Here is a 13,202-nt window from a genome sequence, read left to right on the forward strand (position 1 = left end):
ATAAACAGAGTTCCCACTCTAACCCACCCCTTCCTCATCCCAGGAGAGGCACACCCAGGCCTGCCTTAAACTCTGGGCAGTTAACAGGCTGGCATGATACTTCAGTGGGTAAACCACCTGAGCTCACTCCCTCATGGTAGAAGGAGGGAACTGACTCCCACAACTTGTCCTCTGACCTCCACATGCACACACATGCACACAGGCATGTAAAGTAAATAAATGAAAGTGTAACTTTAAAAAAGAAAAAGCTCTGGGGCGATTAACATTTGAATAAACCCTTAAAAAACAATATCATTAGAAACTGATACGCTTAGCCGGGAGGTGGTAGAGCGTGCTACCATTAATCCCAGCACTCTGAAGGCAGAGTCAGATGTTTCTCTACAGACCAGTCTGGTCTATAAAACAAGTGCCAAGGTCATAAAGAAAAGCCTTGCCTTGAGAAACCCAAAAAGAAATCGATACATTTATAAAATATTAGCTAGCTCACTTTAGAAATGCCTTAAACCAAACCAAACTAAAACTCCACAACTTAGCTTGGTGCAAAAGGCCTGAGATCAATTTGGAAAGTAGAGGTGGGAGGGTCAGGAGTTCAAGGCCTGCCTCGTCAACAATGTAGGTTGGAGGACAGCTTTAAATACAAGAGTACAGCAAAGGACAAAAATGCCCCAGTGGGTCAAAGTTCAAGGCCGTCAGTCTGAGTCTCTTAGAAGGTAGACAGAAAGAACCAGGAGAAAGCAAGCCCCACCTTCCCACCTTTCTTTTTACACTTGTTTATTTTGTCATGGTGCGTGCGCGTACACCAGCGCCACAGGTTGTATAGGGCGTCAGAGAGCCATCATGTGGGTGCTGAACTGAACCCATCAGGCTTGATGGCCCAGCACCTCTTAGGCCGTTGTCCTCATGCCCACCCCGGCTACTTTTCGCTGTCATTTAAAACCCCCCTGAAGACATAGTCTGCTGTTACTCAGTCCTGACTTACAGGCGTTGATAAATTCTATTCAGAGCTGAACAGGAAGGAAAAGGTTACATTTCCTCGGAGCTGATCTTGCTCCCTCTCTTCAGACAGCAAGGATGATATAACCCCCGGTGTTTCCGTTTTTTATTTAACTGTCAAGAAACCCAGACTTCAGTTTAGATCTACGCATACCATTATCTTATTCCTCATCCTCTTTGCCTTCCTCTACCTGCCTTTCATCTTTATTGAAATATACCACTGCGTATTTCATCTCATCTACTGCACCAGGTGTTTGTCGTCGTCGTCGTCGTTGTTTTAAAAGCAAGCAATAGGCCGTGGAGATGACTCCGTGCTTGCTTCTTGCTTTGAAAACCTGAGGACCAGCGTTCAATCTCTAGAACATGCTCCAAGGTGGAAGGTATGAAGTTGTTTTCTGACCCCCTCACACAGGTCTTGGCATATGCAACACACACACACACACACACACACACACACACACACACACACACACACTAATAATATAGTTAAAAAAAACTAAGACCCCTGTGAGCAGCTATCAACTGTGTGAGAACTTGCCTCCTTCATCAGGTGGTGTAGCGGGTAGGACTGACCTGGGCGTTTCGTTCTCTTTTCTTTTCTCTCCTCTTCTTTTTATTTTTTTGGGTTTCTCTGTGTGGCCTTGGCTGTCCTCCAACTTATTCCTGTAGACCACACTGCTTCACTGAAACTGTTCAGTCTACAGTAACACACTTAGCATCTTGTTCCCCATCCACCAAATACCAGACTCAACCCTATCACCGGGAGAATCTCAAAATGCCTACATTTTTCCCCCCCGAGGCCCTAGGGGGCCGTGGGTGGGTGCATGGCCACATAGATGACATCTGCCATTCCATCAACTACCCAAGAGCCTCCTCTCTCTAGCAGGCCTCGCCCCTACCCTCACCCGGTTTATGACAGGAGCCTTCAGATTGTAATGGTTTTGGGGCTGGGGATTTGGCTCAGTGGCAGAGCACTTGCCTAGGAAGCGCAAGGCCCTGGGTTCGGTCCCCAGCTCTGAAAAAAAGAACCAAAAAAAAAAAAAAAAAAAAAAAAAGAAGCATCTCAGATTGTAATGGTTTTAATGTGTCCTCTCAAAGTTAATGTGTGGGAAGATTAATCCCCAACTCAACTGTGTTGAGAAACAGACCTTTAAGAGATGGTTGTTTTCTGTGAATGACATCAGTGTAGGGACGGCTTCCTTTCTTGGGTGTTTCTTACTAAAAAAAGAATGAGTTCTTGATCTCCCTTCCTCATCCTCTCCCTCCCTTCCTTCCCTGTCATCCCCTTCCTCCCTCCCTGTCTAAATTCTTCCCTGTCATAACAGAGAAAGAAGGTCCTGACCAGACGCAAATCCAACTACATAACACAGCCTCGTAAGCCTGAGACAATGAAGGTTTGTTTTGAGACAGAGCTTCAGATAGCCCAGGCTAGTCTCAAGTTCACTGTAGACAAGGATGCTATACTCTTGGTCCTCCAGCCATAACCTCTGTGTGACTTTAGATATCCTCAGCTATGCTTGGATTGAGGGCACCATGCCTGGCTGATGCCTGCTGTCTTCATTCTCGGGGTGTGAGTTTGTGGGCTACAGAAGATTGAACCCAGAACCTTGCTTATATCCCGTATGCCTCCTGCCTCCTGCCAGTCATGTACTCGGCACTGTAAATACTTCTCATTAGATAGGCCAGTCACTTTTCTCATCATTGAGACAATACTTGATGGAAACAAGGAAGGAAGGATTGACTTCAGCTCGTGTGTATCAGTCCATCATGGCAGGGAAGGTACAGCGGGCCAGGGTTGTTCTGTCCATGTCGGTGAGAGCTCACAGCAGGCTTGTTCACATTGTGGCTGGTCGGGAAGTAGAGAATGAGACCAGGAGTGGGGCTGGAATACAACCTTCGAGCCCTGTCTCTAGTGGTCTGTGTCTACCAGCAAAGCCCTATATCACAAAGATTCTGCAGTCTTCCAAAACAGTGCCATTAGCTGGAAGCGAAATAGTTAAACACATGAGCCAGCCTGTGGGTGACATTTCACATTCAAACTTTAGATGAACGAATTTCTAACAGGTAAGCTATCCTACCCAGACACTACTTTACCTTAACTTGGCTAAAGTATTTTTCCTGAAGCCCCACGCACAGAATGGAGGTAAGAGGGTAAACAGGAGACATGAGATAAGTCCATTCTTTAGGCGGATGACTGGAGTCATGTGACCTTAGACCTGTGCTTCCCACCTCTGCACAATGGAAGCTTGAGACAATATGGAGGACAGATTCAGGTTGGAATCTGGGCACTGGGAATTTTTTTTTTTTTAAGACCACACCCGGAATCAGAGAAAGGACTGGAAGAGCTTAAAGGGGCTCGAGACCCCATATGAACAACAATGTCAACCAACCAGAGCTTCCAGGACTAAGCCACTACCCAAAGACTATACATGGACTGACCCTGGACTCTGACCTCATAGGTAGCAATGAATATCCTAGTAAGAGCACCAGTGGAAGGGGAAGCCCTGGGTCCTGCTAAGACTGAACCCCCAGTGAACATGATTGTTGGGGGGAGGGCGGTAATGGGGGGAGGTTGGGGAGGGGAAGCCCATATAGAAGGGCATATAATAATGGAAATGTAAATAAGAAATACTCAAGTTAATAAAGATTAAAAAAAAAAGACGGGGTTGGGGATTTAGCTCAGTGGTAGAGCGCTTGCCTAGGAAGCGCAAGGCCCTGGGTTCGGTTCCCAGCTCCGAAAAAAAGAACCAAAAAAAAAAAAAAAAAGACCACACCCCTTCCCAGGGAGTTCTAGCACATTGCCTGAGTTATATAGATTCACTGCTGTGCTGGCTGAGAGAGGAAGGAGAGAAAAGAACCCAGGGAAGGGGGCAGGAGAAAGGAGGGAATGGAGAGAGTGGGGGGGGGGGGAGCAGGAGTGGAGAAAGTCCACACTCCGATGTCAGGTGCTCCACTTGGCAGTGTTAATTGAGGGGATTTAAAAGAATGGAGAGGCAAGCACATTCCAACCGAGCAGGAAAAGCTCGGTTCCAGAAAGTAATATACTCCGAATGTGTTTGGTCTTGAGCAAAACAGATGTGAAATGGTATTTCTGAAGAACCCAGCGAGAGCTTCATTTTGTGCCAGATGCTGGAAATGTCCCAGCTTTAAAAAAAAAAGTGGCTTTTTTTTTTTTTTTTTTTTTTTTTTTTTATTACCTAGCGATCTTAACCAATGCCAGCAGCAGGTTCAGAGCCCAGGCTGCCGAAACCCAAGGCTTTGCTAGTGTTGGCCATGGAGCAAGCTTCTGATGTCACCTCAGCGAGAGAGGCTCTCCTCTCTGCTCTGGGCTCTGGGCGGGATATGAGCCCAGGATGTCATCCCTGTGCCATGAACACATGCCTGCTTGGCCTCTGACAAGTAGGTCAGTATAGACGCGGCTTTGAGCCTCCACCGAAAGCTGTTTGCCGCTGGCAGGAAGTCACTTCTGCAGAATTAAAATTCATCAGAGCTGATCAAAGGAAGTGCAGGGCAGGCAGGCTGGCGGGCGGGCGGGCGGGCCAGATCCTAATCTCTGCTTGCTAGCCCCACACATCAGCGCACATGAGTCACCCCGCTGAGCTCAGCGGACATGATGTTTGGATTAGACTTTTACGGGGGAACTTTGCCAAACTCGCCTTTGCTGTCTCGCAGCTGAGAAGTAAAAGAGAAAGGTGGCCATGGGGGTTAGATGTAGCTCCTCAGGTGCCAGGGGAAGAGGCGGGTGGCTCTCTAGGCGCCAGGGAGTGGCTCTAAGATCCAGTGTCCCAAGCTCATCTTGTCAGCTCAGATCTGGCTGGTACCAGAAGCAACTGAGCCCACAGCAGGCCCACACATCCTTCCTCCCGAGCCAGCTATCCAATTAAGACGTACTATTAAAGGCACTCATTTTGCTTTCACTCAACCGTTTGCCTCTCAACCAGTAGGAATCCCTTTTCTAAAAGGCAGGCAACACTTCAGCACTCAGGCATCTTGCCTCAAAAGCAGCATGGTCCATCGGAAAAAAAAAAAAAGAGGGAGGGAAGTCAGAAATAAAAATTCCTAAATTAAGAGCCAACCCATAAAAGCAGGGCTTCCCTTAGCGCCTGGCTGGTGTGACATCACCATGGATTACTCAATGAAGATGGTGTCAGGGCAGCGGCTGGGTTATATGTGGAAATTCGCCCCCAGAAATAGAACTGCAGAAAGTAAGGAGGGGTAGAAATCTCCTACTCTGCACGTGGGTATTTGGGGCCGAGTTCCTCGGGCAGAGAGCTGGGTGGGATCTTCCCCCAAGACGGGCCCAGGTGCTTGGACTTGGTGGTAGAAATCACAACCAAGTTTTGCTTAGTTTGTTTTGCTCCCCTTCTCTGGAAGCCCTGGTAAGAACAGGATCACAAGCGTTTGTTTCAGATTCTGCCAAGTTTTGCTTCTGTGCATGGTAACTTGGGAAGAAGCAGCCCCCGTTATTTTCTAAGCCAGGCATTCTTGGCTTGTAGTCTCTGCTGGGACTCTACTTAGAGTATTTTAGACTCTCATTTATTAAGGCTTGTAAGTGGAGGTGGCAGTCCTCGATTCTTTCAGAATAAATGTTGCCACCAGTCTCTCCACAGCTTTTTACTATAAACCTCCAAATTTACCATTTCAATAAATTGGATGCAATTAACAAACACACTAACACACATACACACACACACACAAACACACACTGTTTACCAGATGATGATGATGATGATCTGTTAGCTGGGTGGCAGTGCACGCCTTTAATCCTAGCACTTGGGAGGCAGAGGCAGGTGGATCTCTGAGTTTGAGGCTAGCCTGGTCTACAGAATGAGTTCTAGGACACCCAGGGCTACACAGAGAAACCCTGTACCAGAAAAAAAAAAACCCTGTAATTCCCACAGTGGTCAAATTGGTCATGAATCTTTAATCTGGGAATAGAAACCCAGTGTACACTCGAAAGCCCTTTATCAAGTGTGGGCAGCAGGTGTGGTAGAGAGGGCATGACTTCCAGGCAACCCTGTAGAGCCCTGACTTCACCTCCTCTTAGCAGTCTGAGCTCCAGCAGTGTCCTGAATCTCCATCACCATAATCTCTTCATCTTCGAAGTAGGGATAATGGCCGTCCCAGTCTCATGGGAAAAGCTTCAGTGAGCTAAAATAGGTAAAAAATTTAGTGGCGTTCCTGGCGCCCAGTAAACAAGTACAGAAAGTACCATGGTTTATAGTACAATAATTACCCTGCAACCAGCATTGTGTAGTGAATGGCGGTAAGAATAACTGGAGTCTTCAGCCAACAATTCTTCCTTGTGAAAGTCTTCAATGCCCAGAGTTGGAGTCTGTTTTAATTGAAGTAATTAGCTCATGGTGCCCGTGCTTGATCAGGTTTGCCCTCTTCCTTGGTTAGGAAAATAACCCTGGTGAGAAGAAAAGGGTCCTGTGTGACCACTAAGAGGCATCTGGGCCAGTGAGATGGCTCAGCAGATAAAGGCCTTTGCCTCCAAGCCTGACTATCTGAATTCTATCCCTGCGACTTAACCTGGTAGGAGAGACCTGACTCTTTGCCCTTTAACCTTTGACACCTCCCCCCCACCCCCCGTCGGGTTCATGCCACTTCCTGGCAAATAAATAAATAAATGAATGGTGCTGTTTGTTTTGTTTTTTAAGAGATACTGGCTGACTTTGGTAGTATATACCTATGAGCCCAGAACTTAGAAGGCTGAGTCAGAAGGATCATGAGTTCAAGGCCAGCCTCTGTACAGAGTGAGTTCTAGGCCAGGAAGATCCACTTAGCCAGTCTGGAAAAGGCAAACAAACAAACAAACAAACAAACACAAAACAAACACAAAGCAGTCCCCCACCCCCACAAACCAAAAGAAAACCCCACAAACAAACAGAAATAAACCAGGGGCTAAGGATGTAGTTCAGTTAGAAGAGTGCTTATCCAGCATAAGACCTCATCTCAAAAACGAACAGGGGCTGCAGACCTGGCCCAGTGGTTAAGAGCATTTGCTTCTCTTGTAGAGGGCCAGAGCTTGGTTCCTATCACTCAAGCCAGGAAGCTCACAACTGCCCACAACAACGGAACCCAAAATGAGTAAGAGCAACAGAAAAGTACAAAGACAGGCTGTTGAGAGGGTGCGTGGGCTGCAACCTGACAGTGGGAGTTGGGTCCTGAGATCTACCTGGTAGAAGAGAGGAGTGACCCCTGCAAGTTGTCCTCTGACCTCCACACTCGGGCTGTGGCATTTATCGGAACACACGCATGCACAAATAACAGATAAATGTAATAAAAGTTTTAAGGAAGAGATAATCTGGCTGAAGGTTTCTTTGTGGTATAATGTGGATTTAGCATGCAACATGCCCTAGGTTAGACCTCCAGAATTTAAAAAAAAAAAAAAAGGTAGTATATGCACTTGGGGGTGGGGGGTGGTGGAAGAGGGTCCTTCTTAGAAGAAGAAAAAGCTCACACTTCTCAAATTCTCAGCAGCTTGTTGTGGGAAGAGGCAATTACTAACAGATTTAGACTAAGGCTGTTTTCCCTCCCCACCCCCCTCCTCTAAGAGCTGTTCCAAGGTGATAAAACCCTAAGAGGAGAGAGGAGGAGAGAACAGGGCGTAGAGACTTGAAGTTTGCTATGGCTCAGCCTGAGGGTAGCTAAGTTCATCTTTCTTCAGGAACTCTGAGGGCAAGGACCAAGCTGGTGAACGCCAGCTGAGACTTACAGAGTATCTCCCTGTAGCAGGATCCAAGGGAGCAGGGACAAGGGCGGGCTGAAACGTATGTCGTGAGGACATGGCGAAGGTGGTCCACTAGGAAGCAGTCAGGCTTAGAGTTTTGTCTTTTGCGGTGCTGCGTCTGCCGCACTTTTTATAGCAATGGCTTCCCTCTGTGACCTTGGTGTTGCAGGTGTATGCTACCTCACACTTGACGACTGAAAACACCTCATATGGATTAGTCTCCTGATCTAGAAGTCTTCAAGCCTGAAATGGAGGCAACAGTGTGGGCAGCGCTTTTCAGGAGGTTCGAATCCAGCAGCAAATATTCTCTTAGCCTTCTCAGATTGCGAAGGCTGCCTGCATTCCTTGGCCCCTCCAACCTCACTGCAGTCCTCACTCCTCTGACTCTCCTGCTTTGCTCCTGCCCTTATAAGGACCTTCGTGATTACAGCGTGCTTTCCAGGCTAATCCAGGGTAATCTCTCCATCTCAAGGTCCCTAGCTTAATCATATCTGCAAAGACCATGTAAGGAAACAGACTCACAGGTTCCAAGATGTAGGCATTCTTGGAGATCATTATTCTGTCTACTGCAGCCCTCAGGCCACCATCGGTGTCACATCTAGGGAAGGTGGCAGCTCTGAGTCACAGGCCAGAGTCCACGGTACCCAGCCCGCAGATTAGGAGCAGGTGAATGAGGAAGAACCAGCTAGCAAGGGACTGGCTCTGCGAGTGGAAAACCAACTCCCTTTCTGCAAATACACTTGTGAAAGTCTACGAGCAGCAGCAGAGGCACGAAGCAGACTCTGCCCTGAGTACAGACAGTGACTGTCCAGGCAGCAGATAGACTGGCTAAAAACTCAAGCCCATGGCCAGCCGGATGATTTGGTGGCTTGCCACACAAACTCGATGACCTGAGTTCAATCCCCAGAAAACATGCGAAAGCAGGAGAAAGCGAACTCTGCAATATGCACGCGGCCCACAAAAAAATTAAAAAACAGCCACCTCGACCAAAAACTCCAGCCAGTTCGTTAATCGCCGTGCCTGGTTTCTGGCAGGTGTGCAATTCAATAAGACCCATCCATTATTAATAGCAACAGGGACCCAGAGCCCCAGCTGCCTGGGGAGGCAGCCACAAAGCCCTGACTCTGAGGAAATAGAAGAGCTGTTGGAAGAGGGAAAGGTTATGAGGCAGGTGTGTGGAGGTAAAGTTTCAAACGCTATCGTAAAGTCTTCTCGTACCGCCAAGGAGGAAGTGTCTGGCCGGTTCTTTAGCAGCAGTCAAGAAGGAAATATTCCTGTGTTTTTTCTGTGGGGGAAGAAAGTAATAAACCTTTGTGTTGAGGGAACACCTTTCTGTGGTACAGCTCCAGAGGGATGGGTTACTCTAAACGCCTACGTGCCTGAATGTTTTTGTTAACGCCAAGCAGTTGGGAAGGGTCAGGTAGATCCCTGCAAGGCAGGGACAAAGTTCGGGAACAAATGACACATGTTCTGTTGACTTCCTTAGGGGACAGAGGTTTAGAAGAGAGGTATTACTCTGGGGTGTACTGTCTCTGGAAACATCTCCCTATGGATTCACTTATATGTAGAAGAAAAGGAGAAGCCTTCGCTCTGAAGGAGACCTTCCGTGCTACGCAAGAGTTCTTGGTGCTTGCACACCGCTCTGGGCATGTGTTGGACGGGTGGGGTGCGGTGGTGACAACTGATAATTAACTATGATAAGAGGAACAGAGACAGACAGAGCAGAGTAAAGGGCTCTGCACTGGCAGCGGACTGCCTGCTGATGCCAGAGTGTCAGAAAAGCCAGACTGAATAATCGAGTTCGTGTGGAGAGATCAGAGAAGAGCAAAGTGGGCAGAGACATAAATCATGAAGACACCCCCAACACATTTCCAGCGGGGGAGCTGAAGTCTACAGAAACTGAGCTCGTCTTAGCAAGGGCTGGGCGTAGGGCCGGTCTGCTTATCAGGCGCTGTCCATCTTGTTAGGCATAGCCCTCACCTCACTCCAGCTCCTGGCGGCTCTTCTGTGTAAGTGACCTAACCCCTGGCACACTCTTGCATAAAGTGAAGAAAAGCCGGAAGAAGGCAACAGCAGAAAAGAACAGGAGTTAAGTGAAGGGAAAGTTCACAGACCCTTGTGCCGGTCAAGTGGCTGGTGATCTGGGTCAGAGGCCTAGCCACACACAGGTAGTGGCCTAAAGTCTATTTGGGATTTGGGGGAGTTGGGCTGGGTTTGTCAGCTTGTCCTTGAGGCAAAGGCATTCCACAAGCTGTGCTTGTGACTTTCCACTTAAGAATTAAAAAATAACCGCATTATCATTTTTGTGCATGAAGGCATGTATGGATGTGTGTGTGTGTGTGTGTGTGTGTGTGTGTGTGTGTGTGTGTGTGTGATTGCTTCCTATCATGCCAGTTCTAGAGATCAAACTCAGGTCTTGAGGCTTGTGTGACAAGCAACTTTACCCACTGAGCTACTTCTCCAACTCTTAGGTCCCACTTTTACCGAGGTGAACGTGACCCGCTTTAAGTTCTCCTGAGTCTAGATGTGCAGAGTAAGTGGAGACTGCAAAGGCAGAACACTCAGAACAAAAGAAATTAAAAATTGAAAACCCTTCACTGCGATTACCGTACGTGAAGACCAGTTCCTGTCTGTTCTACACACATGCTAGTAGACACCCAGACACTGGATTTTCCAAAATGTTTCTGCAGAATAGTGTCTATTTTTAAGGTACTCCCTTTACCTGGAACTTGACAATAGTCCTTTAAAAATTAGTTAAGAAGAAAAATAGATGTGCAGACAAGGAAGTGATGCCAAAGCCCTTTTAAAGTCTCCCGAGTGTCCAAAAAAGGAAGAAAAGCCATCCCCTCCCATGCCTGCCCTTCACTTCTCCCTGCAAGGGCTGCAGGCTTCCGGTCTACTGCTTACTCTGGATGGCTGAGCCCCTTTTCACTGTGAAAATGCAAATCACGGTATTCTTAGGGGCAGGGCGTTTCTGATTTTTTTCCCTCAGGGGAGTTTATGATCCCAAGTATTGCTCTGTTGACTGTAATTCCATGAAATAAAAAGTATAGTTTCCACGGTTTATTGAATGAATGTAGATAACGACTAACCAGTTGCTACTAAGGAACTAGTGGTTCCTGCTGAAGTTGTTAGAGAGAGAAGCCAGTGCTCGCCGGAGATGAAAGCTGAAGTACTGAGGAATGAAACACTGTTGCATTTGCCCCGCACTTTTCAAAAACTCGGGCAAGGGATGGAGAGACCACTCAGTGGGTAAAGCTTCTTGCCAACCAGTCTGATGGCCCAAGTCTGACCCCTGGGGCCCACAGAGTACAAGAAGCCAACTGACGCTGTGCATATCTTTCTTCCCCAGTGGAAGGGTCTGAAATTTTTCATGATTTAAAAAGGTAAGAGAGCCAGGCAGTGGTACCACACTCTAATCGCAGCTCTCGGGAGACAGAGACAGGTGAGTTCGAGGCCAGTCTGGTCTACAGCGCTAGTTCTAGGACACCTGAATCACACAACAGAGAAACCATGTTTCAAAACCACAACTCAATCAAACAAACAAACCAAAAGCCCCAAAACCAATCCCACCCCCCCCCCAAACAAAAATTAATTTGTAATCCATCCTTGAGTCTGTTGTTACACAGTGAAGCAGAGAGCCCAGCATGGGGAATTTGATGATGGGAGTTTTTGCCAGATGACTTCAGCAAAGAAATGCTTTTGATGGATTCTTTCTGGAGAATGGAGCCACCAGGGTTTCCAAGAAAAGGGATGGTGAATTGAGTAATGACAGTTCATGGTCCTGTCCACAGGGCTCCTAGGAAGTTGTGGAAGGGAACAGAGATGCCTGTGGAGTTCATTCCTGACTTGCACAATGCAGGAAAGACGCATGCAAGTCAGGTCCACTCGGCCCCTTGACACCGATAGTGGCATTGACTCATGCCTCATACTCTTGGCTATGGGCAGGGCTAAGTGGTCATTGCAGGTCTGCCCTGAGTCTTGGCTGTCTGGATGTGGGATTTTCAGAAGCTTAGTGTCTTCAGGAAAACATTGCAAAAGGGGACTGTGTAGGACTGTCATGTAGCTTGCAGCCCGTCTCTGGCATGATCCTGAAGCCAGCAGGGAGGGAGGGAATGCAATTCGGGAAGATCTCTTCCCAGCCTCTCACTGGCTCCTAGGGTGGGGTTAGAAGTTGGCTTCTGGGTGACCACACCCAGCTTCCTGGCTACAGAGACATCCTCGACAGCTGTTGTCTGTGTTTGGCTTTCAACTTGGCTCCCTTAACCTGGCTTGCAGAAGCCATTTAGAGAGGAAAACTGAGACACTGGTGATTTGGTCTTATCTTTCTTAGACCCCCTCCTCACAGCCCTGCAGCTACACGTGTATCTCAGGCTTAGGGTGTAGGTCTTTGGTCTGCACCAGGGTTTGGAGGATCTCTTCACAAGCTCACTATATAAGGCGTGGGAGGAGTTGACAAACATATATACATACATACATATACATATATGTATATGTATATATGTGTGTGTGTGTGTGTGTGTGTGTGTGTGTGTGTGTGTGTGTAGGCTTTAATAGAATAAAGAATAGGACATTCTTAAATCATTTGGATCATTCCAGATTATGAGAACACAGTGAGTGATGTTTTAGAAACTATCTTCTTGTGGACCTTGCTTTTTTTTTTTTTTCCAACTGGGTCCCCTAGCTCAGGCTAGCCTCAAACCCCTACATTCTTGCTTCTGACTTCTAAATACTCGTGTTATAGGAGGCATGTACTTGTATGGTTGACTGAAATGTCTTTGCCTTTCTATATCATAAATTAGCTCTCTGTAAACTAGGCTGTCCTTGAACTCACAGAGCTCTGCCAGTCTTTGCCTCCCAAGTGCTGGGATTAAAGGCAAGCGCCACCACCACCCAGTAATCTTTCCTTTCCTTTTTTTCTTTTGTCTTTTAAAGATTTATTTATTCTATGTGAACACACTGTGGCTGTCTTCAGACACACCAGAAGAGGACATCGGATTCCCATTACAGATGGCTATGAGCCACCATGTGGGTGCTGGGATTTGAACTCAGGACCTCTGGAAGAGCAATCAGTGCTCTTAACCACTGAGCCATCTCCCCGACCCCGTAAATTAATCTTACCAATCAAGATATAACCTATGGGGCTAGAAAGATCGATGCTTGCTGATCGAGTATGAGGACCTGAGTCTGAAGATCCTTCATCCCTTTAAAATTCTGAATGCAGTCATATTTGTGCCTGAAAATCCAATGTTGTGAGGTAGGTGTGTGTGTGTGTGTGTGTGTGTGTGTGTGTACGAGAGTGGCTGAACTTGCCTTTGTAAAAAAGTGACTTATTTATAATGAGGTGACCAGGGTGGAGGGATATGAGGATAACAAATAGAAAATACATCATAGATAAAAAAAAAAAAAAAGGCAGTTTGAGGGTGGGGTGTTGTGATGGTTAAACTCAGTTGTCAATGTGATGACATATAGA

At 47.1% G+C, this 13,202-nt stretch overlaps 1 long non-coding RNA gene across 2 annotated transcripts; it reads right to left on the reverse strand.

The window, feature by feature from the left end:
- Positions 1 to 5,897: 5,897 nt before the first annotated feature.
- LOC148005065 (uncharacterized) lies at positions 5,898 to 8,402 on the reverse strand. 2 transcript variants are annotated; one of them, XR_015622744.1, is made up of 4 exons: positions 8,252 to 8,402; positions 7,715 to 7,972; positions 6,230 to 6,406; positions 5,898 to 6,144 (listed from the first exon to the last, which is right to left on the reverse strand). It is a non-coding gene; the product is annotated as an uncharacterized LOC148005065 (long non-coding RNA). The 2 variants fall into 2 exon arrangements; XR_015622743.1 differs by lacking the exon at positions 8,252 to 8,402 and having other exon boundaries at positions 7,715 to 8,111.
- Between the last annotated feature and the right edge of the window lie 4,800 nt (positions 8,403 to 13,202).

Source organism: Rattus norvegicus, chromosome 6, assembly GCF_021556685.1.
Source record: "Rattus norvegicus strain SHRSP/BbbUtx chromosome 6, alternate assembly SHRSP_T2T, whole genome shotgun sequence".
In the NCBI taxonomy this organism is placed as follows: domain Eukaryota; kingdom Metazoa; phylum Chordata; class Mammalia; order Rodentia; family Muridae; genus Rattus; species Rattus norvegicus.